This window comes from Balaenoptera borealis, assembly GCF_965194805.1.
Source record: "Balaenoptera borealis genome assembly, chromosome: 1".
Classification (NCBI taxonomy): domain Eukaryota; kingdom Metazoa; phylum Chordata; class Mammalia; order Artiodactyla; family Balaenopteridae; genus Balaenoptera; species Balaenoptera borealis.
The window spans coordinates 55,473,175-55,498,122 of record NC_138860.1 but is presented as its reverse complement, the minus strand read 5'-3'; the positions used below and the strand labels follow the sequence as shown (position 1 = coordinate 55,498,122).

At 44.7% G+C, this 24,948-nt stretch overlaps 1 protein-coding gene and 2 long non-coding RNA genes across 5 annotated transcripts in view; 2 read left to right on the top strand and 1 right to left on the bottom strand.

Annotated features, from left to right (window-relative positions):
* Window positions 1-24,948, bottom strand: part of TNR (tenascin R) — a 425,185-nt gene that overhangs the window by 153,911 nt on the left and 246,326 nt on the right. The gene's annotated exons all lie outside the window — the stretch shown is intronic.
* LOC309604675 overlaps window positions 1-24,948 on the top strand; it is a 426,266-nt gene that overhangs the window by 281,551 nt on the left and 119,767 nt on the right. The gene's annotated exons all lie outside the window — the stretch shown is intronic.
* LOC309604971 lies at window positions 1,058-23,402 on the top strand. 2 transcript variants are annotated; one of them, XR_014231186.1, is made up of 2 exons: window positions 1,058-19,298; window positions 22,791-23,402. It is a non-coding gene; the product is annotated as an uncharacterized lncRNA (long non-coding RNA). The 2 variants fall into 2 exon arrangements; XR_014231187.1 differs by having other exon boundaries at window positions 1,058-19,331.

Below are 24,948 nucleotides of genomic sequence, written 5' to 3'. Positions count from 1 at the left end.
GATGGCCTTGAACCTGTAGATTGCTTTGGGTCTAATAGTTATTTTCACAATGCTGATTCTTCCAATCCAAGAACATGATATATCTCTCCATCTGTTTGTATCATCTTTAATTTCTTTCATCAGTGTCTTATAGTTTTCTGCATACAGGCCTTTGGTTTTCTTAGGTAGGTTTATTCCTAGGTATTTTATTCTTTTTGTTGCAATGGTAAATGGGAATGTTCCCTTAATTTGTCTTTCAGATTTTTCATGATTAGTGTCATTAGTGTCTAGGAATGCAAGAGATTTCTGTGCATTAATTTTGTATGCTGCTACTTTACCAAATTCATTGATTAGCTCTAGTAGTTTTCCGGTAGAATCTTTAGGGTTCTCTATGTATAGTATCATGTCATCTGCAGACATTGACAGTTTTACTTCTTCTTTTCCGATTTGGATTCCTTTTATTTATTTTTCTTCTCTGATTGCTGTGGCTAAAACTTCCAAAACTATGTTGAATAATAGTGGTGAGAGTGGGCATCCTTGTCTTGTTCCTGATTTTAGAGGAAATGGTTTCAGTTTTTCACCACTGAGAATGATGTTGGCTGTGGGTTTGTCATATATGGCCTTTATTATGTTGAGGTAAGTTCCCTCTGTGCCTCTTACTGGAGAATTTTTAACATAAATGGATGTTGAATTTGTCAAAAGCTTTTTATCATCTATTGAGATGATCATATGGTTTTTATTCATCAATTTGTTAATATGGTGTATCACATTGATTGATTTGCATGTATTGAAGATTCCTTGCGTCCCTGGGAGAAATCCCACTTGATCATGGTTTATGATCCTTTTAATGTGTTGTTGGATTCTGTTTCCTAGTATTTTGTTGAGGATTTTTGCATCTATATTCATCAGTGATATTGGTCTGTATTTTTCTTTTTTTTTTGTATCTCTGTCTGGTTTTGGTATCAGGGTGATGGTGGCCTCATGGAATGAGTTTGGGAGTGTTCCTTCCTCTGCATTTTTTTGTAAGAGTTTGAGAAGGATGGGTGTTAGCTCTTCTCTAAATGTTTGATAGAATTCTCCTGTGAAGCTATCTGGTCCTGCACTTTTGTTTGTTGGAAGATTTTTAATCCCACTTTCAATTTCATTACTTGTGATTGATCTGTTCATATTTTCTATTTCTTCCTGATTCAGTCTTGGAAGGTTATACCTTTCTAAGAATTGGTCCATTGCTTCCAGGTTGTCCATTTTATTGGCATAGAGTTGCTTGTAGTAGTCTCTTATGATGCTTTGTATTTTTGCAGTGTCCGTTGTAACTTCCCCTTTTTGTTTTCTAATTTTATTGATTTGAGTCCTCTCCCTCTTTTTCTTGATGAGTCTGACTAAAAGTTTATCAATTTTGTTTACCTTCTCAAAGAACCAGCTTTTAGTTTTCTTGATCTTTGTAATTGTTTTCTTTGTTTCTATTTCATTTATTTCTGCTCTGATCTTTATGATTTCTGTCCTTCTACTAACTTTGGGTTTTTTTGGTCTTCTTTCTATAGTTCCTTTAGGTGTAAGGTTAGATTGTTTATTTGAGATTTTTCTTGCTTCTTGAGGTAGGATTGTATTGCTATAAACTTCCCTCTTAGAACTGCTTTTGCTGCATCCCATGGGTTTTGGATCATGGTGTTTTCATTGCCATTTTTCTCTAGGCATTTTTAAAATTTCTTCTTTGATTTCTTCAGTGATCTCTTGGTTATTTAGTAACACATTGTTTAGCCTCCATGTGTTTGTGTTTTTTACATTTTTTCCCTGTAATTGATTTCTAATCTCATAGCATTGTTGTCAGAAAAGATGCTTGATATGATTTCAATTTTCTTAAATTTACTGAGGCTTGATTTGTGACCCAAGATGTGATCTGTCCTGGAGAATGTCCCATGTGCACTTGAGAAGAAAGTGTAATCTGCTGTTTTGGGATGGGATGTCCTATAAATATCAATTAAATCTATCTGGTCTATTGTGCCATTTAAAGCTTGTGTTTCTTTATTAATTTTCTGTCTGGATCTGTCCATTGGTATAAGTGAGGTGTTAAAGTCCCCCACTATTGTTGTGTTACTGTTGATTTCCTCTTTTATAGCTGTTAGCAGTTGCCTTATATATTGAGGTGCTCCTATGTTGGGTGCATATATATTTATAATTGTTATATCTTCCTCTTGGATTGATCCCTTGATCATTACGTAGTGTCCTTCCTTGTCTTTTGTAACATTCTTTATTTTAAAGTCTATTTTATCTGATATGAGTATTGCTACTCCAGCTTTCTTTTGATTTCCATTTGCATGGAATATCTTTTTCCATCCCCTCACTTTCAGTCTGTATGTGTCCCTAGGTCTGAAGTGGGTCTCTTGTAGACAGGATATATATGGGTCTTGTTTTTGTATCCATTCAGCAAGCCTGTGCCTTTTGGTTGGAGCATTTAATCCATTCACATTTAAGGTAATTATCAATATGTATGTTCCTATTACCATTTTCTTAATTTTGGGGGGTTTGTTTTTGTAGGTCCTTTTCTTCTCTTGTGTTTCCCACTTAGAGAAGTTCCTTTAGCATTTGTCGTAGAGCTGGTTTGGTGGTGCTGAATTCTCTTAGCTTTTGCTAGTCTGTAAAGCTTTTGATTTCTCCATCAAATCTGAATGAAATCCTTGTCGGGTAGAGTAATCTTGGTTGTTGGTTTTTCCCATCCATCACTTTAAATATATCATGCCATTCCCTTCTGGTTTGTAGAGTTTCTGCTGAAATCTGCTGTTAACCTTACGGGAGTTCCCTTGTATGTTATTTGTCGTTTTTCCTTTGTTGCTTTCAAAAATTTTTCTTTGTCTTTAATTTTTGTCAATTTGATTACTATGTGTCTCGGCACGTTTCTCCTTGAGTTTATCTTGCCTGGGACTCTCTGCACTTCCTAGACTTGGTTGGCTATTTCCTTTCCCATGTTAGGGAAGTTTTCAACTATAATCTGTTCAAATATTTTCTCGGGTCCTTTCTCTCTCCTCTCCTTCTGGACCCCCTATAATGTGAATGTTGCATTTAATGTTGTCCCAGTGGTCTCTTAGGCTGTCTTCATTTCTTTTCATTCTTTTTTCTTTATTCTGTTTCATGGCAGTGAATTCCACCATTCTATCTTCCAGGTCACTTATCTGTTCTTTTGCCTCAGTTATTCTGCTATTGATTCCTTCTAGTGTATTTTTCATTTCAGTTATTGTATTGTTCATCTCTGCTTGTTTGTTCTTTAATTCTTCTACATGTTTGTTCTTTAATTCTTCTAGGTCTTTGTTAAACATTTCTTGCGTCTTCTCGATCTTTGCCTCCATTCTTTTTCCGAGGTCCTGGATCATCTTCACTATCATTATTCTGAATTCTTTTTCTGGAAGGTTGCCTATCTCCACTTCATTTAGTTGTTTCTTGGGGGTTTTATCTTGTTTCTTTATCTGGTACATAGTCCTTTGCCTTTTCATTTTGTCTATCTTTCTGTGAATGTGGTTTTCGTTCTACAGGCTGCAGAATTGTAGTTTTTCTTGCTTCTGCTGTCTGCCCTGTGGTAGATGAGGCTGTCTAAGAGGCTTGTGCAAGCTTCCTGATGGCAGGGACTGGTGGTGGGTTGCTGGCTCTTGCTTTGGTGGGCAGAGCTCAGTAAAACTTTAATCTGCTTGTCTGCTGATGGGTGGGGCTGGGTTCCCTCCCTGTTGGTTGTTTAGCCTGAGGTGACCCAGCACTGGAGACCACAGGCTCTTTGATGGGGCTAATGGCTGACTCTGGGAGGGCTCATGCCAAGGAGTATTTCCCAGAACTTCTACTGGCAGTGTCCTTGTCCTCATGGTGAGACACAGCCACCCCCCACCTCTGCAGGAGACCCTCCAACACTAACAGGTAGATCTGGTTCAGTCTCCTGTGGGGTCACTGCTCCTTCCCCTGGGTCCCGATGCACACACTACTTTGTGTGTGCCTTCCAAGAGTGGAGGCTCTGTTTCCCCGAGTCCTTTCAAAGTCCTGCAATCAAATAGCCTTCAAAGTCTGATTCTCTGGGAATTCCTCCTCCCGTTGCCAGACCCCCAGGTTGGGAAGCCTGACGTGGGGCTCAGAACCTTCACTCCAGTGGGGGGGACTTCTGTGGTATAAGTGTCCTCCAGTTTGTGAGTCACCCACCCAGCAGTTATGGGATTTGATTTTTTTGTGATTGCACCCCTCCTACCATCTCATTGTGGCTTCTCCTTTGTCTTTGGATGTGGGGTATCCTTTTTGGTGAGTTCCAGGGTCTTCCTGTCAATGATTGTTCAGCAGTTAGTTGTGATTCCGGTGTTCTCACAACAGGGAGTGAGCTCACCTCCTCAAAAGTGCTTTTCTAGCTCAGATCACTGTACAGATTTGGTTTTGCTTTGGGCAGAACTGCTTGATAGGTGGCTTGGGTGTTCCTCACTCCCTGGACCACCTGATTGATCCACAGACCCCCTGCCTCAAGGCCTGCCTCTGAAGTGTGCCCCCTGAGCCTCCCCTCTTTGGTGGCGGCTGAAACAATTCACACTCCACACTCCCTCCCTAGTCCCCCAAAGTCACACCTCCCAAGCAAAAAACTAGTGGTCTCTATGCAACAATCCCTTCTGCACTTGCTGGAAAGTGGATTAATTTATCTGCTAAGTAATTTTTGCAAAAGCATTAGCAGGTAATAACAGCTTGGTGTGCAGCTCTGTAAAGTAATAGAGGCATATCACCTGATATTCTCCTTGAACCCCAAATGGTGACCCTTTGGGGAGTTTGAGCTCCATGGAAGCTCAGGATGGGGGTTGGGGGAAGCAAACTCAGGGCTGTTGGTCTTTCAAGACTCATTACAGCACCAGGGAAGCATCTGCTATGTAAGCCTATGAATAAACTGCCAGATCCCATAATGGGATTACCGCTCCTTCCCCTAACTGCATTTCAAGGAGAGTGTAATGGAAAGGTAGGCCTGCATAGGAAAGGAGAGCCAAAAGAATTGACTCTTAAGTGTGTCTGTATTTTGGTAATATGCTAGCAAAATATAAGTGAAAAAAAATCTGCAAGGATAAATGAGATAATAATAACCACGGATCATTTTTAGTTCCTGGGAAGAAAAACACCATATAGATTTGAGGTGTTATTATTATGCATATAATATATATAGACATTGTATATTTATTCACAGCAAAGCTCACATATGTCATTCCCACTAATAACATTTTCTTTTCTAGCTCTGGCATAAAAGGAGATATGCCATTTTCATATGTTCTACACATACTCAGAGGAACCTGCTTAGAATATTTTTGCTGATGAAATTTTCTGGGTTGTAACATTTATCTTTTTGAAGAGCTCAATTTCTATAACCCCACGTGGAGGGTTGTGCTTTTACCTCTCATTGTGATGCCATCTACGTGGGGATTTTTGTGTCAACTGCTTATCTCAGACTTTAACCAATTTCTTGTCTGTTTGTATTGTTTATAAAGTGCCGGACATACACAGTGCTTTGCCGATGCGTGGGGACCCGGCCCACTGCCCTGTGGCAAGCAGCATCTAATGAAAAGAGACAAGCCCAACATACTGGAAATCATACAAATTCGAGACCTGGAAAGATGCTGCTGGCTTGAGAATTGGAAAAGGCCAGTCAGGCCTTTTAGAGGATCTGAAGAAAGAGAGAGAAGTATTTGGAGGAAAATTAGGTGAAGGGTGTAGTAATTGAGGCACACACATACAGCACACACAGTGAGTTCTTACACAAACACTAAAAGGTTGGAAAGAACCTTTAGAAGTTATCCGTCCCCTCCATCTCCTCATGTGTTTCTCTCCCTCCTCCTTTGCATCTCTTGGTCTTGACCATCCCCAGTGGTGGGGATGGGCCATTTAAATGCTGATCTTTGCAGAGCAAGTGTTTAATCTCCAGCTGGCTTCCTCTGCTACCCAGCATGCTTCTGGGTGGCCTGCTCCCTCTGCTGTCACTTGCAGGGTGCTCAAAGAATGCAAATTCACTGGAGTATTAGTGATAGCAAGGCATAATAGAGAAATTAAATGTGCTGCAAACAGAGGGGCACAACTTTCATTCTCACGCTAAAAATAAACCATTTGGGGTTATGTGTAATTGCTCTCTTGGCTTTTTCACTTCATCGGCAATTCTCTTTAGAGTAGATAATTGGAAACTTCCAGTTTAATTTATACACACAGTCCTACACAGCTTCGGGTGAGAAAACTTGCACCAACTTTCAAGAAGTGTGCATACTTGGTTCACATGGAGCGATGTGAGTATGAGTGGAAGAGAAGAAGAGAAAGAGGGGGGAATGGAGCAGGCGGGACTCAGTCATGTGAATTTAGAAAGAAAGCAGAGTGCAACAGAGAGCAGAAATAGGGTCCAATGCAAACACTGATTCGTGGTCTGACCTGGCGCAAGTCACTTAATCTCTCTGTGCTTGTTTCTCCATCTGCTTATGCACTTTGTAAACATTAGATTACCTTTCTGGTGTGGCTCAAGAGGTAGAGTAAAGCCAACCCTGGGGTTCATCTTGGTGTCTGTGAATTAATTCTATCCAGACCAGCATCCTTTATAGGGACACCTATCCACCCTCCGTTAAGAAAATAAAAGAAAACAAAAAAACAACCCACTATGTGCACTTTCCTTCAAGCAGCCACCAGGGTGGATGACTTAAGAAAGGATGGAAGGAGATCAACACCCAGCTCAAAGTACCCTCCCCCACCGGCCAACTGTGGAAAAGGACATCAAAGGACTTTGTTGGTATAGGGTTATGTGACTGCCTCCCTGTAGTAGGACTTGCTCTTGTTTCTCCAGGAATTGTGCTTAAGCCATCAGGATCCTCTTGTTAAATTCTCCTTATGACCGTTGGCAATTAGGCCACTGGGGCTCGTACTGTACAAATGCAGACATTGAAAGGAAATAGGTCTCTATACTATGATTACAGGCTGGTAAATCTTGGGGCATATGGGATATGTTAGCCTTGTACTTTGAGCATTTATCTTGTGCCAATCCTTTTTTTTTTTTTTTTAAATGTATTTATTTATTTATTTTTGGCTGTGTTGGGTCTTTGTTGCTGTGCGCAGGCTTTCTCTAGTTGCGGGGAGTGGGGGCTGCTCTTCATTGTGGTGCGTGGGCTTCTCATGGCGGTGGCTTCTTGTTGCAGAGCATGGGCTCTAGGTGCGCAGGCTTCAGTAGTTGTGGCATGCAGGCTCAGTAGTTGTGGCTCGCGGGCTCTAGAGTGATGCCTCAGTAGCTGTGGTGGACGGGCTTAGTTGCTCCACGGCATGTGGGATCTTCCCAGACCAGGGCTTGAACCCATGTCCCCTGCACTGGCAGGCGAATTCTTAACCACTGTGCCACCAGGGAAATCCCTTGTGCCAATCCTTTTATGAATATTATCTCATTTCATCTTAATTGTAGCTTGACACTATGATCCCCATTTGACAGGTGAGAGAATTAAGGTTCAGAAAAGTTAAAAAAATAGAAAACTTGTTCAAGATTACACACAAGGTAGAGCTGGGATTCAAACTCCAGACAGTCAACCACTGGCAGGAGTTCACCCCATGTTGACTCTCTGATTTCCCAACTGGCTGCCCAACTGCCCCTGTTTGCAATAGAAATGACACCTTCTCCACTGATGGTACAGTGATCCCTCTGTACCCTTGGGGAATTGGTTCCAGGGCACCCTCGGATTCAGAACCCGCAGATATGGAGGGCTGACTGGATAACTCTTTGGTTTTCTTGAAGAATTCGGGGCAAATATTTTCCTAGCACTGGACTGGAATACATTCAGAAGATCCCTCCCAGGGATACCCCCTGAAGAGGTTTCCCCACAACTAACAAGTCAGTACCCCTGGGAGGAGCCCATCTTGCTTCAATCTCTTCTGTGTTAGGCGATTAGGCCACTCAAGTGGGGATTCTTTAAGTGAGTAGAGTGGTCTTCATCTTCTCCCTAAAACTTTTAATCCTGGTGATCTTGTACCTCAAACTCAGCCCACAATTTCTCTAAGCTTTCTGTGGCCCCATCGGCTCCTGTTGTACATTGGTCTGTTGGTTGGACTTGGCAGCTGGAGTCCTGAGGTTGGTATTCAGTTTCGCCCCACATACCACCCTCAATGCCAGGCTAAAATAACAGCACAGCTTAGCTACTCTCTGCTTACTCTGAGCCAGAAGCCCCGGATCTGAGATGTGGATTTTAAAGGACCTCAGGGAGTCCCTCTGTTATGCTTTGTGGCTGGTCGGTTCCTTTGAAAACCCTCCCAGCTGCTGTGGGTAGCTGCATTTTCCGGTTACTTCGGAGCCAAGCTAATGAGGCATGCTAATTTTGGAAGATGCATAACCATGGACAAATCTACTTCAAATCTCCACAAATAGGATTCTGGTGAGATTCTAGAAAAAAGGTTAAGGCCTTTGATACCTCTAGGAAGTAGCTCCTGTGTTCATGTTCCTCAGAAAGGCCAGTGACAAGTGGTAACACTAGCCAAGTAGGAGAAGGGACAGAGGGAGGAGAGGCCAGCACTGGCCACAGGGACCTGTCTGTGCATGTGTGCTAAGCTCTGGTAGAGTCTCCACGAAGTCTTTCCCTCAGCCTCCTCACAGCAGCCGCAGGACAGACAGAACTCTAGGACTCCTTCTGTAGGTCTCTGGGCTGATCCTTGGTCCCCTCTCCAGCTGCAAGGTCAGGTGCTGAGACGTGCCCCGGGGCTGTGCTCATTGAAGGAGCTCTGCCCAGAGAAGGCGATGGGCAGAGGGAAGGACTGGACTTACTCAAAACTCTGAGCAGTAGTTTGTCCCTTCTGCCTCCACAGCCTCCTTCTTCTTCCCCTCTAGTCATGATGATGAATGTTTACTGAACACTTACTCAATGCTTGGCACTGTGCTAAGAACTTTACATGACATATAACTTCATTCCCACAATGCTATATGAGGAATTGGGAGGGAGGTTTAGAGAGGTTAAGAAGCTCACCTGAATTCCAATGCTAGTAAATAAGAGAAGCCGGATTTGAACTGAGAACTCTTCCCTCAAAGGCACTAGTTATACTGCTTTTCTCTGACCTCCCTCTTTTCTCCAGGTGCCTAATGTCCTCAATTCTCTTTTTCTAGCCCTTTCGGTCTCATTTCACTACTCTTTCTAGAGGCATATACTAGACCACTTCTTATCCTTCTATTAATCCATGCTTACGTTCTGTATTTATTCACCCCAAGGATGCCTCTTTCTGATAGAATAAACTAATTTCTGCTAAAGTGTTAAGGACTACCAAGGAGTAATATGTTATCTTAAACTGAAAACCCTCTGCATTGTCACAGTGGACTATGATGCCTAAATACCAAGGAGAGAGAAATTTGCAAATCTCAGGCTTTACATCTGGACCAATGAGAGAGAAAATTCGAGGTTAGGGAAAGGGGAAGGAGGCACTCATTCTTGCACCCTTTGAATCACATTATCTTACTAGCTTGACACATAGTAAATGTTCAATAAATGTTTACTGAAAAATAACTGGATGAATGAATGAGTGAACAAATGAATAAATGAATATTAAAATATCTAGACAAGATTTAAGTATGTGGTAATACTATGTCTGGACAGTAGAGGCCGCTATTAACATTTTCCAACATCTGTGCTGGTACTAATCATTGAAAGGAAAGCCTGGGGCATGGAAAATTCTGTTGTCCTAAAGGTTGATTCTGGGGATAAAAATCTGAGATCAATTTCAGCGTGATCCCTTCCTTCATTAAGCCCTTCATCAGAGGGATTTTCAGGTACAAACAAGGGATTGTTCTGTTTCTTGGAGAGAAGGTAAGACCCTTCCCCAGCTCCAGGATGACCAATGCCATGGGGGTGTCCACCTGAGACACAGCCCCACTAGGATGATCAGAGCAAACACCTACCTTATCAGACTTTGCTCTTGTGGGTGGCTCTGGGGAAGAGGATGATGGTCGGGGGATGGACCATTGGCTAAACGCTGGTTTCTGCTTTTTGGTGCATCTTTCTGACTGGAGCACTACCAGGAGGCAATTTTCCAGATAACGCCCTAATTCAAACCTTCACTCTGGAAACCCAGATAGGAGCCTGAGAATCTAGGTGGACCCAGAACTTTTCTCTAGGAACAGACGTAGTCTTCTGCACACAAAGCCTTGTCCCAATGTGTTGTGTTGGGAATGGTGGTTGGCGTTCCCCTGTACCAGAGCTATTTGAATAATGCCCAGGGGTTACATCCTCCGTGAGGCCTCCCTGATACACTCTGCCCCCCAGGCACAGCCCTGCCCCAGATGTCATCACATTATGTACCAACATCCAATGGTCAGTTCACTGTCATTTTCTGGGTATGTCCCTGTGAATTCTTCAAAGGCAGAGACAGTTTTCTTTTCTTTCATCTTTAGATTCTAAAAGAATGAATGACTGAAGTCCACTAGGCTGCATGTGCTGATCCAAATCAGCTACTAGGATGACCAAATTGACCAGACCTACTGTTGTGTTATTTATGTCACATGGATACAGGAAGGGGGAGCAAATGAAAACAGCTCTTCCGGACTTTGCCTTTGCGGCCCTAACTATGATGACTGCAAGGGATAAAACTTTTCTTGCTGAACATAATGAACCAGAGTTAATTTTATCCATGTTTATTTTCGGTTCTGCATGCGCAACAGGAGACCCTTAATGACCATCCAACTTGTGTCTTATTAAATTTAAAAAGCTAAAATGAATTGCATGAACCATAAGCTTATATGCTACCATAAGCTAATGAGGAAAACGCTGATTAAAGTTTACTCAGCGAAGAACAGTAACACTCTGTACCCCGAGCATATCAAAATAAATGTACGCCGAGAGGATACACTAGAAGGGAAATATCTAGCCCGGTGCTTTATATGAATGAATTAACCAGCTAGGAACAATGCAATAAATGAAGAAGTTAAGATCCCTCTGTTCTCTTCATGATTGATTATAGGAGCCAAATCCACTGAAACTTCTCTAGGATTCTGTAAAATGGGAAGCTAGGATCAAGAGCTGAAATTCAACCCTGCCACTTTCCCTGGGCCCTGTTGGTGCCCTAACACAAGATCTCACCGGATGGAGACCTCATCTAATGGTCTCCCATGGGGAAGCCTACAGTTCTGTTTTGAAGATCAAAATCTGTCTTGTTTCGACTGGGAGGAAAGGTTGATCAGTCATTCCAAAGTGGATTAGACGTTGCCTGCAACTCAACTCACTGGGGGCTCATTTCGAGTCAGCTCCCCAAGCATTTATTAAACACTTTGAGTAAGTAAAGAGCTATGCCAGGCACCAGTGGTAAACAGATGAATGAACAGGCAACCTCCCCTGCCTTATGGTCTACTGAGGGAGGCAGACAAGTCAAGAGATGATTAAAACATTGGGTGTGGTAACTGCCCTGAGAGAATTGCAGTGTGAGCCTAGGGGAGGGGACACCTGGTCACACTGCTTGGAGAGGGACGTTAGAGGGAGAGGGCTCTTTAAGAGGAGGTGGAACCTGGGCTGAGTCTTGGGATGAGTTCAATGTGTAGGCCAAGCACTGGAAGGATGGGATTGGGCAGCTACAGGGAACAAACCCAGTAAAAGGATGCTTATCTGTAAAAGAATGAAGGCCCGTTCATGCACCTTCAAGTACTTCAGTGTGGTTAGAACACCGTGGGAAGAAGGGAGAATGGATAAGGTGGATGGAGGGTAAACACAGGTCAGATGGAGGAAGGCCTGGGTGCTAGGAGTTTGGATTTGATCCTGAAGGGAATAGTGAGCCACTGGAGGATTTCCTGACATATAGCAAAGGAGGCAGCTATTGGATTTGATCCTCTGTACTCAGGTCAGAGATGAGTTGTCAGAATGTTGGAGTTTGAAGGAGACACATCCAAACCCCAGAGGCAGCTGGATACAAGGGGCTGGAAACCAGGAGATCGGGCCTCCATTTCAGGCTCTGTCACTGAACTCCTCTGAAGCTGGAGGCTCTTGGTGGCCAGCCTCCAGGCCTGCAATTACCCTGCCTGGTCTACAGGGCTGTCAGGGCCCTCTTCTGCAGGCTCCCACGGCCCCTGCACCATCGTAACTCTCATCCCACGGGGCCGCCCTTGCCGGGTCACTTGTCCACATGCCCCCACGGACTGTGAGCTCCTTAAGGGCAAGGACCTTGTTTGTTCTGTTTAACACGGTGTCCCTGGTGCCTAGCATGAAGTGGGGCACATAGAAGATGCTCAACAAATACTTGTTCAATGTCCAAATGAGTGAATGAATGCACAGATGGATGGATGAAAGGTCACAAACTCTCTGAGCCTTTATTTACTGTATATACTTATCAGTAAAATGAAAACCATCTCGGGGGAATTCCCTGGTGGCCCGGAAGTTAAGACTCCCCTCTTTCACTGCAGAGGGCCTGGGTTCAATCCTGGTTGGGGAACTAAAATGCCTCAAGTTGTGTGGCCCGGCCAAAAAAAAAAAAAGTAAACCATCTCTGTGCTCCTTTCTAATTATGAAACTCTTCCTTCTAACCATCTCTAATCTCTGAATGCATTGCTTTCCCTCTCTCCCACATCATTCTACCTTATTCTTCTCTTCTTCCTAGAGGCCCACTCTTGCCAGTTTCCCTTCTAGGATTCCTGCCTCGAGGTGCGCGTTGTGTTCTTATGTTCCGTGCTCAGATGTGGTGCTGCAGTTCTTCACTTGACCTTGACTTCTCTGTATGATCCATCCCCTCCCCTCTCCTCCTCACTGTCTCCCTTTGCAGCTCACATTGCCCTTGCCCACGTCTTGCTTCCTGGCTCTCCTAGTTTTCTCTCTCTCTCTCTCTCTCTCGACTCTTCCCCCATTTCTCTCCATGGAGTCCTCCTTCCCTTCCCCAATGGTTCTTGTTCTCATAAAATTTCTACTAACCTAATTTCCTGTTTGGCTTTTGCTCCTGGCACTTGGTTCTAACTGACCTCCAGACTCTTTTCTCCATTTATTCTGAACAGAACAAATTGGTGATGATAATGGCACAGATGCTAGTTCAGCAAAGAAAGGAATAAAGAAGGAGAGGATGTTTTTGAAGGGACTGGCAGGTCGGCTGTGGAAGGAAGGAGGGACACCACTGAGTCCATCACGGAGAATACCCTGTCCTTTGATGGAGCTTCAGAGAATTTGCGAGCATATCATGAGCATCTGGAACTGTTCCTTCCAGAAAATAATATATCAGAAGGCAGAAAAATAATTATGTTTCCCTCAGTGATCCCAGCAAAGATGTTTGCTCTCCTAAAGGACCTCAAGGCACTCATAAAACTAGGAAAACTGAGTTAAGTGTTTTTTATTAAGCCATTAAGAGACTTTATTCATCTAAGATAAATGTCTTCACTGAAGGATACAGAGTTTGGTAGTATAGAAAATACCCAGATGAAAACTTGTCTGAATAAATTAGACTGATGCATTTGGCATTTAGGGCTCCGAGTGACTGATTCCCTTCTTCAGGCCCAATCTGCCAACCAAAGAAATATTCTCTAATGCTGGACTCCCTGAGTCAGAGGAGGGGGTGGGGAGCAGGCATGAGAGATCTTGACAGCACTGGAAGTTTCCCAAACCGTAAATGGCTTTGCGGACTAAGGCGGAGGTAGCAAGGAATCCATTTTCTTTCCTCCATAGCCAAGGACTCCCAGATCTCTGTGGTCTCATCCACTTCGCCAGCCTCAGGGAGGCTGAGTGACAGACCAAGGAGACCAGAACATTGGCAATGAGGAAGAGCAGGCAGAAATGCAAAACTCACATCCAATTTCAGGGCACTCAAATCTCTGGTCTGCCATGAAATACACGAGGATGTAGGCTCAGAGAAGACATATTTAAAGATACTTATACCCAGCTTTCCTGTCACACCTGCCAGATCCTTTGTAATCCTAGAACAGATCCTTCTGGGGACATCACAACTCTTCCCTTAGCTCTTTCCCCACTTTTCCAAAATGGAAAAAGTACTGGCTCTGAGAATCTTCTGTGCCAAGGGATTTAGTATAATAATGTTTATTTATAAAGAATAAAACTGAGCCAGGCACTGTGAGCTTGCAATGACTCAGACTTAATAATATTAATAGCTAACGTTTATTGGGTATTTACCATGTGCTGGGCACCATGACAAGCATTTTACATACAATTTCTTATTTTGTCCTCACAATGGCTCTAGAAGGAACGTGCTGTCATTCCCATCCTTCTGATGAGGTATCCAGGTTTCATAAGGCGATTTAACCTACTCAGGGTCACTCTAAGGCACACCCATTTGAAGATCTTCCCAGCATCCTTTTCCCTGTGGAAGTGACTAGCTTCCTCCTGGGAACTGCTCTTTCTCTTGCCCTCCATCCTACCCATGTGACTACTGAGGGAGCTGCCATGGTTTCTTGTGACTCTCCCCCCTGCCGATCATTCCCTCCCCAAGGCATTTTCAAATCTGGGAAGAGCAAGCACGATCAGTCTGAAGTTCTAATGTGTGATGGTAGCCACATTTCCTGGCACATGACCTGGGAGAGCAAGCAGAGAGTCGTTGCTAGGAGAGAGTTGGGAATGACGCACATGCTCCCAGAGCACACTGACAGCCTTCAAGTCCTTGGCACCAATTGCTCCCGAGGCCCAATTCCTGTTCTTGGGTTCCACCGGCCACCCCAGGGCGCTTATGATAAAGACTCTCCTTTGCTTTAGCTACTTCAAATTGGTCTCAGGAAAGCAGTGCAGTGTAGTGGACACATGCGTGGGCTTTGGAGTCGGACAGCCTAAGCATAACCCCAAATCCATTAATTTCTGGTTGTGTGATCTTGAGCAAGTTGCTCACTGCCTCGTGCCTCAACTTCATCTGAAAAATGGGGATAATAATAGTACCTACTGCTGAAGATTTTCTGACAATTATAATGCAGATAAAGTACTTAGCACTGAGCCTGGTACGGGGTGATCTTAAAAAAAAAAATAGTGATCTTTATTTTTAATACAAATTTTAATTGTGACTTTAGTTATGTTCATTATTTCTCCTGATCATTTGTAGAATCACAGGTTCTAGTTAAGGTTTTCTGATGGCACTTGGGATTTCGAGCTGACCAGCCAAATTTCCAGAAATGCTCTTTGTGGAAAGGGTGGAGTTGGGCGTGTGGATGGCTGTGAATAGTCCCATGAGGGCCTTGGGTGAGGGCATTTAGCTGGTGCTTTCCTGCAGCCCTGGGGGTGTTTCCAAAAAGAAGAGCTAATAATACCTTCAGGAGACTTCTGTGCACAGACCACCATTCTGTGCAAACTGTGAGGTGGGGGTGAGGAAAGTAGAGAGTCAGATTGATTTTTAAAAGGCTGAACTTCCAGGCTGGTGTAAGAAGCAGCCAGCAAATGAGAGATCTATAAACTCTGGGAACATGCAGTGCATCTCTGTGAGTGGTGCTGGGAGATGGATTAGGCATTGAGAAGGAGTACTTTGCAGAACAAAGAAGTATTTATATGATGTCAGAATCTGAAAATTCCCAGAACTGTTTTTTATGGGCAAAGTTGGGTGGGGAGAGAAGGGTGGAGAATGAAATTAAATTTCTTAAATGGATCACCGCTGAGGATTAAATGCTGGTTGGAAGAAAGTGCTAGAAGCCAGATGTGATTTGGGAATGCAGTGAGGGGCAATGGAGGGCAAGAGATTCAATACAATCCTGTCCGGTTTTTCTGCTGGACTGGGAAATTGATTTAAGGGGAGCGGGGCAGGGTATCCTCAGAGACCCTGGAAAGTTAGGCAGATTTGTTACTGGGTCCAGCTTCAAACGCTTTCCAGGCAACTCTCTCCAAGAGAGTCACTTGGGTGAGAGCACTGATTATTGATCCCCAGCTGCCACCAAAGCTTTAGCACGGTCCAGTGCTCATGCCACTCAAGGAAATGCGAGAAGATGAAACCCCCAGAATTCTCCTGCCACCACAGAAAGCTGGCAGATTACATGAGGGATGGGAAATGAGAAGGAAATGTTATTTGCTCGCCCCAAAAGGGTGGATGGGGCAAGGTTTGTAGGGTGGGTGGGGAGGGAAGGGTGCCTGCTCTCTAAGGAAAGGCCAAAAAGGATGGAAATCTGGGGGGTAAAGGAATAGGAATCTGAGCACAAAAGAATGTTGAGAGTTGATGGGATTTGAACCTGCAAGTGAATTTAAAGTCTACCAGGAATGGTAAGATAAAAGTCACCCAATGTAGTACTGAATGTATTACAGCCCTAGAACTTCAACTCCCTGAGGACCTTATTCATTTATTTGTTGGCATCTTCACACACATTTTATTTTTTTATTTATTTTTTCATTGACTATATTCCCTGTGCTGTACATTACGTCCCGGTAACTTATTTATTTTATAACTGGAAGTTTGTACCTCTTAATCCCCTTCACCTATTTCACTCAATCCCCTATCCCCCTTCCCCTCTGGCAAACGCCCGTTTGTCAGGAATGAGATTTTACATACGTGAATTTTCTATGCAATTATATTATTCCTTTGAGTACTGACACTTTTCTTTAATGTTATTCACACACATTTTAGATCCCTGTCAGCACTATGAGGGTGAAGGGAGGTGATAGGATTATCCTGAATATATGGGCAAGTGGAGCCATCCCAGAAAAGTTGAGTGACCCAAGGTTACCCAGGATAAGCCAGAAACAGCCCAGACTCTCCTGAATTCCAGCCCAAAGTCCTTCCCTTCCACCTTCCTCACAAAGGCCAGGTCCACTTCTGAGTAATTCATGTGGTTCCCAGGGACTCTGCCATCCCACACAAAGGATGCCTATTGCACCCCACAGGTGGAGGTCAGGTGGGGTCATAGCTGCCATCCTTGCTGGGGAAAAGCTGGGGATTTCTAGTCCCCTTCAGAGTTTGTGCAGAATGTGCTTGTCCCAACTTCATGTAAATCATGGTTGCTGAGCCAAGCTGAAGTGTTGGCATTTGTTTAGGAGGGGCTAAGATGGGAGTAGAGATGGTGCCTTCTTGGGGAGACCGTGTAACCTCATTCCCTGCCCTGTAGTTGCATCATCCTGGGAGACCCGAATGCATGGAAGCTCAGGGTTACTCGTTAATTATTTGATGTTGTGAACATTCATAAAGGACCGCTGATCATGGGCTAAGTGGCCGCTGTGCTTGACTATGTTTAGTTTTTAATAACACTCACCATTCAGAGTCTGATCATTTTATTTGTCTAAGAACTTTACATCTATCATCACTTGTATTTTTCAAAAAGTTGAAATCATACATATATTCATATATATATAAATGTATATATATATATATATATATATTTCTAACTTCAACCAAAAGAACTATACATTTTCAGTCCTCAATATGAGTTTCTTATAAACATAATACATTCAAATATTAATTTATTTCCTATTCTTTTCATGATATCATTCTAGAATTTCATCTCCTGACTCTGTACCTACCTACCAGTGAGGGAGACTGAACTATGATGATTTACTCCTTTTCACAAATGTGAAAACAGAACCCCAGAGTGGTAAAGTAATTGCTTCAGGATCATACAAGTTAGTGGACCTACCCAGACCTTTTGAGTTTAAATAATACAGTTTCTACCACGGCATAAACATAGATGTAATTATGTCTAAATGTCCAGGTCCAGATTTTAAACCATAAACTTTTTGATAGTTGGTTCCATGAATTATTTAAAAGCTGCATAAAGGAAGGTCACTCATTGTGGGCCAAGGGACATTGTTGGCAATCAGATGAGGGGCCCAAATTCAGGCCTCCCAGTAACCACCTTCAGAACCAAGTTGGTTTTCTTACTCAATGAACAGATTTCATCAGATTGGGGGTGGGGTGTAGGGAGAGCATTATTTGAGGGGTTTTTCTCTCTGGAGAGAGCCCAAGTTTCTTTTATCTGTTGCTTTTGAATATTGCATGTGCTACTCTCATTTACCAGGAGTCATTTGATGATCAGATTGCACGTCTTCCTTGTTTAGGTAGTTCCGCAGATGGATCGGCAGTTGCTCACATACAGCTGTGCGAATCTGGCATGCAGGTGTGTTTTCTGATAGGCGACTTGCTTATAAAATGATTTCTTCTGGGAACAAAAACAAGAAATTGCCTAAAGCCTTAGACAAAACTGTTCATGAGCTGGGGCACTGATTTGTTTCTAACAATGGTTTTCTGAGAAGGACCGTTTGGTCAAGATGATGAGATACCCGTGCTGAAGCACTGAGGGTGGTCACAGAATTTCCATCCCCAAAGGCAGGCATGTGCCAAGGCCTGAGCTGCTTTCTGGGGCTTAAGACAGTCTGCAGGGTGAGTGCTTTAGTCCAACTGCTCCCATGAAGATTTATGGATAAAATAACATGACTGATTGGAATTTCTTAAAAAAAAAAAATCCCATGTGGGTGTGGGGATGTGTGGGGAGTGAGGGTTATGGATGGAACAAGAGAGGTGGAGAGTTGGTGATTTTTATAGCTGAGTGATTGGTACATAGGGCTGTTTATTTTGACAACTCTCTTTATTTTTATGAATTTAAAAAATTTTCTATAATAAAAAGTTAAAAAACAAAATCTGTTCTTACATATGGGCCCTCAGAAGTCCAATTCATATTATGAGGCTTTTTATAAATTCCAGGCAGCGGATGCCTGTTGGAGTGCTGGAATGGACACAGGCAGTAGGAGGGGCAGGAGATGGAGGGATGGTCGCTCCCAGAGCAAGGGGGACAGGAGCATAAGAGAGAGGCCAAGATGGGGAAGAAAAGGGCAAGGGAGGGGGAGAGAGAGAGAAGAAGAATGGATGTGGCATACTTCCCGGGTGACATGTTATTCTCCACTGCTCCCCTCCCCCCATTAGAAAGCAGGATTCTCATTCTCATCACCGTAGCTGGCCCCCGCTTCCCCAGACACTTGCCAATCTCTCCAAGGAAGGGAACTGGGAGTTGCACAGAGCTTATAAATACGACCAGAAAAGGGGCTGGTAGAAATCAAATATCTACTAAAGCCACATTCTGTCAGAGACCAACCCTAATCTCTAAGGTGTGACCCCAGGAAGGGAGAAAGGTGAAAGGGAACAGAGAGGTGACAGAGTAAACACAAAACCAAGGCCGTGTTAGAAGCGTTCCTCTTCCGGGAGAGACTTACCTGGCCCGGCCATCGACCTGCTTATGCAACAGACAGGTGCCAGGAAGACGTGAGCCTGTGTGACTCAGGCATCAGAAGAAGCCTGGCCCCTCTCTGGCTGATACCCCGCTGGGAGCAGCTGGCCCCACTCTCACCCACCAGGCGAAGGCCATGGCTGGCTTTCACAACCTCAATGGAAGAAGTGATGGCTACCTTTCCAGCCAGGACAGCCCCCTTCTGGACCCTTCCCAAACCACCTGAACTAAGCTTGTGAATGACCCTTTTCCCATCGTCAGCTCCCAGGTGGGTCCCAGGGTTAGCCTCCCTCCTTCCTTACTGGAGAAGACATGCTTGGGGTTCAGGCCCTGGTGCCAAACCACGGGGGCCGGGGCGGCCAGTGCCTGGCAGGAGGTGAGAGCATTTGCTGTCCTCCAGGGGTTCCATATGGCTGCGTGGCCACAAATAGCTGTGCCAGCTTGAAGGAGACGCCCACTCCTCTGAAACCTGCTCTACACACTTGAGTCAGATACACACTGTTCCCTCCCTCCATCCTGACAGGATGAGACTCAGCCCAGCCCAGGGGACATACAGCCTCTCTTCTGGGAGGCTTGCCTGCTCATCTCAGTATTTCTTGGTCACCAGCAGATCTCCCTGCCTCTCCCTCCCTCCTTCCTCTGGGTCTGGGCCTCCTCTTCCTAATTCCTTCTCCTCCACCCGCCACCCACCTCCCTCCGCCCCTCCCTCCAGCCTGCCCTCTCCTCCCTCCAGACAGCTGGGCTCTCCAGGGATACAGCTGTTTGGACTGCAGTTCTATGGGCACAGGTGACACTGGCAGATGCAAGTTCTTTCCATTCATGTGGGTAAACAGTAAACTTTATATGAAAATATTTATCACCAGGGCCTCTGCCTGAATGTTAGTTGGGGTGGGAGCTAAGTCCTCGTCCCCGGTGAGCCCAACATGCGACTAGAACTGCGGCATCAGGGTAGTCAGGAAAGGGCAGCCTCAGTGGAAAAGCATGGGTTTTGCATTTGCTTTGGGGGAGGAGAGACGGTGGAGCTTTCTGGCCAGACAGACGGCCTGTGGGCCTGGGGAGGACGGTTTTGATAGGGCGTCACTGCCGCTGAGCACCGGCTGACTGGCTGGGATGCCTGGGCCGACCTCCAGAACAAGCAGGTATCTGATACTGGGCTCCTGGCACCTGTTTATCACCTTTGTATTTATCTGTCTGGCTATGTACTGAATGCTAAAAAGTCCTGGGAATCTTTAAACACCCGCTGGTGATCCATTTGCTCTCTGTTGTAAAGGATTACATGCCATGTATCTGCTCCACCTTTGCCGTTGAAACCAACGTATCCTAATGGGTCTGGACAAAATGCCTCAGGGATATCAGACAGAGGGAAACCTAGCTTCTTTCTAAAGGACAGATGATTGCAGGTCCAGGCACACTGTTCCCAGCGTCTAAACATTTCAGCAAGTTCTTGCCTGTAATGTATCTAAATCCCTCCTCCTTCGGAGGAGTTGAAAACTGGTGGGATGTGGTGCTCCAGGTGCAATCTCTTCCTGGCTTTGACGCTCTTAGGTCACGTTCACTCCTGCAGGCATGGCTACATGCATCCTTCCTTCCTTTCTCACCCTTGCATGCGCTCATTTATTCAATGTGTGTTTGTGGATTGCCTGCTCGGTGACACACACTGGACCAGGCTGGGGGAAGATGAGTCGTGCAGAGAGAGACAAATATATCATGTACTGTGCTAATTAGTCAGGTTAAAGAGCTATCGGAACCCACAGGAGGAAGTGACAACATTGCCTAGAACAGATGACATTCTAAGTGATATTTGAGTAGAAATAAAATTTCATAAGATGAAATACTTATCCAGCACTTACTGAATACAAAGTACTCTTTGGAACACTTTCCAGACATTAATGTAATTTTTGTGCATGGCCACTCTATTTGGTTAGTACTATCATTATCCCCATTTTATAAAGGGAAGAACTGAGGCACAGGATAATGACTTGGCTAAGAATCACACTGGTAAGTGTGAGATTGGATTTGAGGGCAGACAGGCTGGCTTTTAACCATTTTACCATGTACCTCTGAATTAACGTAAGATATTTGGGGAACCCGTGAATGACTCAGTATAGCTGGGGCCTATCAATTATGTGTAAGATGGAGTTGGGCCAGACTGTAAAGGGCCTCACATGTTGAGATCTCATCCTATAGAAAATGGGGAGCCAATGGGAACTATTTTCTATCAAATAACCCTAGTCCCTCCAGACTCAGCATAGTTCTTACTTGTCAACTCTCAGTGGCTCTTGGCTGAATCCTTTGCACACTTTCCACACTCCTCACTGGGGAAGCCCCCTATGATGCATGGCTCTAGACAGTGCTGATCACCCGAGGGTCTACTCTTTTTGATGCACCCAAGAATGGCACTCATCCCTTGCAGCAGTCAGCTTGAGCTGCCAGAACCGAATATCACAGACTGGGTGGCTTAAATGACAGAAGTTTACTTTCTCCCAGTTCTGGAGACTGAAAGTTCAACACCAAGGTGCCAGCCTGGTTGCTTTCGGTGAGAGCTCTCCCTTTGGGTTGTAGATGGCTGCCTTCTCGATGTGTACTCATATGACTCCCTCTTGGTGTGAGCAGGGGAGGGAGAGTGGTACACACAAGCTCTTTATTGTCTCCTCTCATGAGGGCACTAATCTTATCATGAGGACCCCATCCTCATGACCTCATCTAACCCATATCATCTCCCAAAGGCCCCATCTCCTAATGCCATCACATTGGGGGTTGGGGCTTCAACATATGAATTTTGGGGGGCCACATTCAGTGCATAACATCCATGGAGGACCCAGACCGATTACCTGCCTCATCTAGTTGAAGAAAAGCACTAAGTTGCTGAAGCAAAGGCTAGCAAACTCCTGAATGGCCTGCAATTTCCCTGCTTATCAACTGCCCTCCCCCTTCTTCTTCCTCTTCTGCTCCCCCTCCCCCCTCTCCTCCTCCTCCTCCTCCTCTCTCTCTCTCTCTCTCTCTCTCTCCCCCTCCCTCCCTCTCTCACACACATATAAAGACATTTGATTTTCAGTTACGCAGTCATACAAGCAAATGTCCTCTCATCATTCTCTATGCAGGTCAAGGTGATCTCCTCAGTTAGTCCTTCTGAACCTCCTTTCTGTTTAACCCCCTCAGCACCCACAAAATGTTACTGAAGGTTTGTCTGTTGTCTGCCTCCCTGGCTGGACTATGAGCTCCTCAAGTGCAAGGATCCTATCATGTTCATATTTTTAATGGTCGTGCCTGCACAGCACCTGGCTCATCATAAGTGCTGTTTGGATATTTATTGAGTGAATGGGTGAAGGTATTCTTAGGCCACAAAGATGTGAAAGATGATCCCTGCTATCCAGGAGCTTAGACTCATTGGAAGTGGAATTGGGAACACAATACTTCTGAGTCACTAAGGAGGATGTTCCCCAACACTGATTCAGGACCAAGCACTGGGGACCCCAGCCTGCTGCCATCCCCATGACACATTCCATGACCACTATACGCTGGCTAACTGAACTCATATATAGCAACCATGTGATAATCACGACAGCATAGGTGCCATTATGCCTACCGTGACTCAGGACAAACATCGGGTAGTCATGTTAATCCTCACACACCCAAGCTGTGTCTTTTTAAAACTCATTCAGGAAGAAGAGCAGAATTAAGAAATCTTGCTAAAGTCCCTGAATATTACTTTGTGTCACTTCCCCAGATCCTGTCCCTGTGCCACAGAGAGGCACTGGATTATACTTCGGTGGGGAGTGTGCTGGCTGACTGATTCCTGTGGCTGGTGTCCAACATCCTACCCTCCTGAAGGCATTTTGGAATTGATTTTAGGAAGTCTTCATTGTTTTTCTACGTAGAGAAGCTTACCTTCTTGTACATTTTCCTCTTACTAAAATAGAAAGGCTTATCACTCTTATTTTGTGAGTGCCTGACTCTCATGGATTCTTGTGTCTCTATGCTATTTTTTTTTTTTGGCGGTGCCACACGGCATGTGGGATCTTAGTTCCCTGACCAGGGATGGAACCCGAGCCCCCTGCAGTGGAAGCGCCGAATCTTAACCACGGGACCGGCAGGGAAGTCCCTCTCTGTGCTATTTTAATACTCCGGTCTATATGTCACTGAGTCTGCTGGAGCCAGATCCAGCTCACTTATTTAAATACCTTTCACCAGGTATTCCCTCACTTCTCCTTGTTTTCCAACCCTGCCAATCTGTGTGGATGTACTACATATGTCTCTCTAATAACCTGGGTGGGAGCTCAGCACACACATGGCTCCTTATTCTGTGAAATACGTAAAAATTAAAGTGCTGGCTGACACACACTCCTCTTGGTGACTCGGGGCTGCTGTATGCAGGAGCTTCCCTGGCAGTGTTTACTGACGTCTCTCATTTTCTGTCTTGCTGGGATCTGGGAATACTTTAAACACTCAGCTCGAGGTAGCACTTAGCATTTATTAACTGCAAGTTCTGTGCCAGGCACCCGGCAAGCACGTCCACATGCACAGTTTCAGCACATTTCACCACCTGCGCGATGATTCCGTGAGGCCGTAAAAGCAGTCTCATTTTACCAACAAGAAACTGAGACTCAAGAGTTTAAATGAAGGGGCTCAAGGTCTCCTAACTAGTCAAAGGAGGAACAGAGGTTTTAACCCGGCTTTTTAATTTTATTCACATCTGCACAGGGCTTAATGTGTTCTAGGTGCCATTCTAAACATCTTACAAATGTTAATGCATTTAATCCTTACAGTGACCCTTCGGGTAGTTACTATCTGATATTTAAGTGTAAGGAAACTAAGGCACAGAGGGGCTAAGTAACGTGCCTGCATTTATCCGGGTGGTAAAGGGTGCGGCCACAGCATCTGCTGCCTCTTAGAGTTCCTGGGCTTTGGGTCATGCTTGCTCAGGCTCAGGGTTTTATTTATTTAAAAAAAAAATTTTTTTTTAACTTTTAATTTTATATTGGAGTATAGCCAATTAACAATGTTGTGATAGTTTCAGGTGCACAGCAAAGCGACCCAGCCATACAATTACATGTACCCATTCTCCCCCAGACTCCCCTCCCATCCAGACTGCCACATGACATTGAGGCTCAGGGTTTTAGAGGGGAAACTCAAATAGAATAAAGTCCACCAGAAGGACCTCCCTTTCCTAAACTTCTTAATTGTGACCCTAATTACACAGCTGCCTAGACTTTTCTCCTTTTCCTCCTCGGTTCCTTTCAAGAGACCTTCAGGGGGAATAAACAGTGCTTAAAATCTAATTTTCAGGCCGCACGCTTGACAGCCAACCCTTACTTGCCTCTTCCTCCGCCTTGCCTCGGTTTCAGGCCTCTGGGAACGGAAGGTACTAACTTCCGGGAACCATGGGCTCCCCCGCTTGCCTGGTCACCCTCTCCCTCACCGTCAATTTCAGCAAATGTCATTAATTTGAAAGGCAAGGGACCAGGAAGAATGGATTTTGAATTAACTAGTTCGCATAATCTGATGTCTTCACTGGAGCATGACAGGGTATCCGGTTAGCTGGGGAACAATTGCTTCCAATTGTTCATTCTCTTGGATAAACCATATCTGCTTAACAAGGTTTTGCTATAAAGGGCAATCAAATAGGCATTTGTGTTTCACGGAGTGCTGAGCCTGAATCCCGATGCCTGCCTTGGGCAGCTGATAATGTGTGTGTGTGTGTGCGTGTGCGTGTGTGTGTGTGTGTGTGTGCGCACGCGCGCGTGCGTGGGGGCGTCTTACGGAGGAACAGACTTCCACTTTATGTAAGAATACGTGCTCCCGGGGCCCCCTCGTGTGCTCTGTCCTAGTTCCTCCTCAGTACCATTAGCTCATCCCTCCGCATCTTCAGTGCACCAAAAACATGT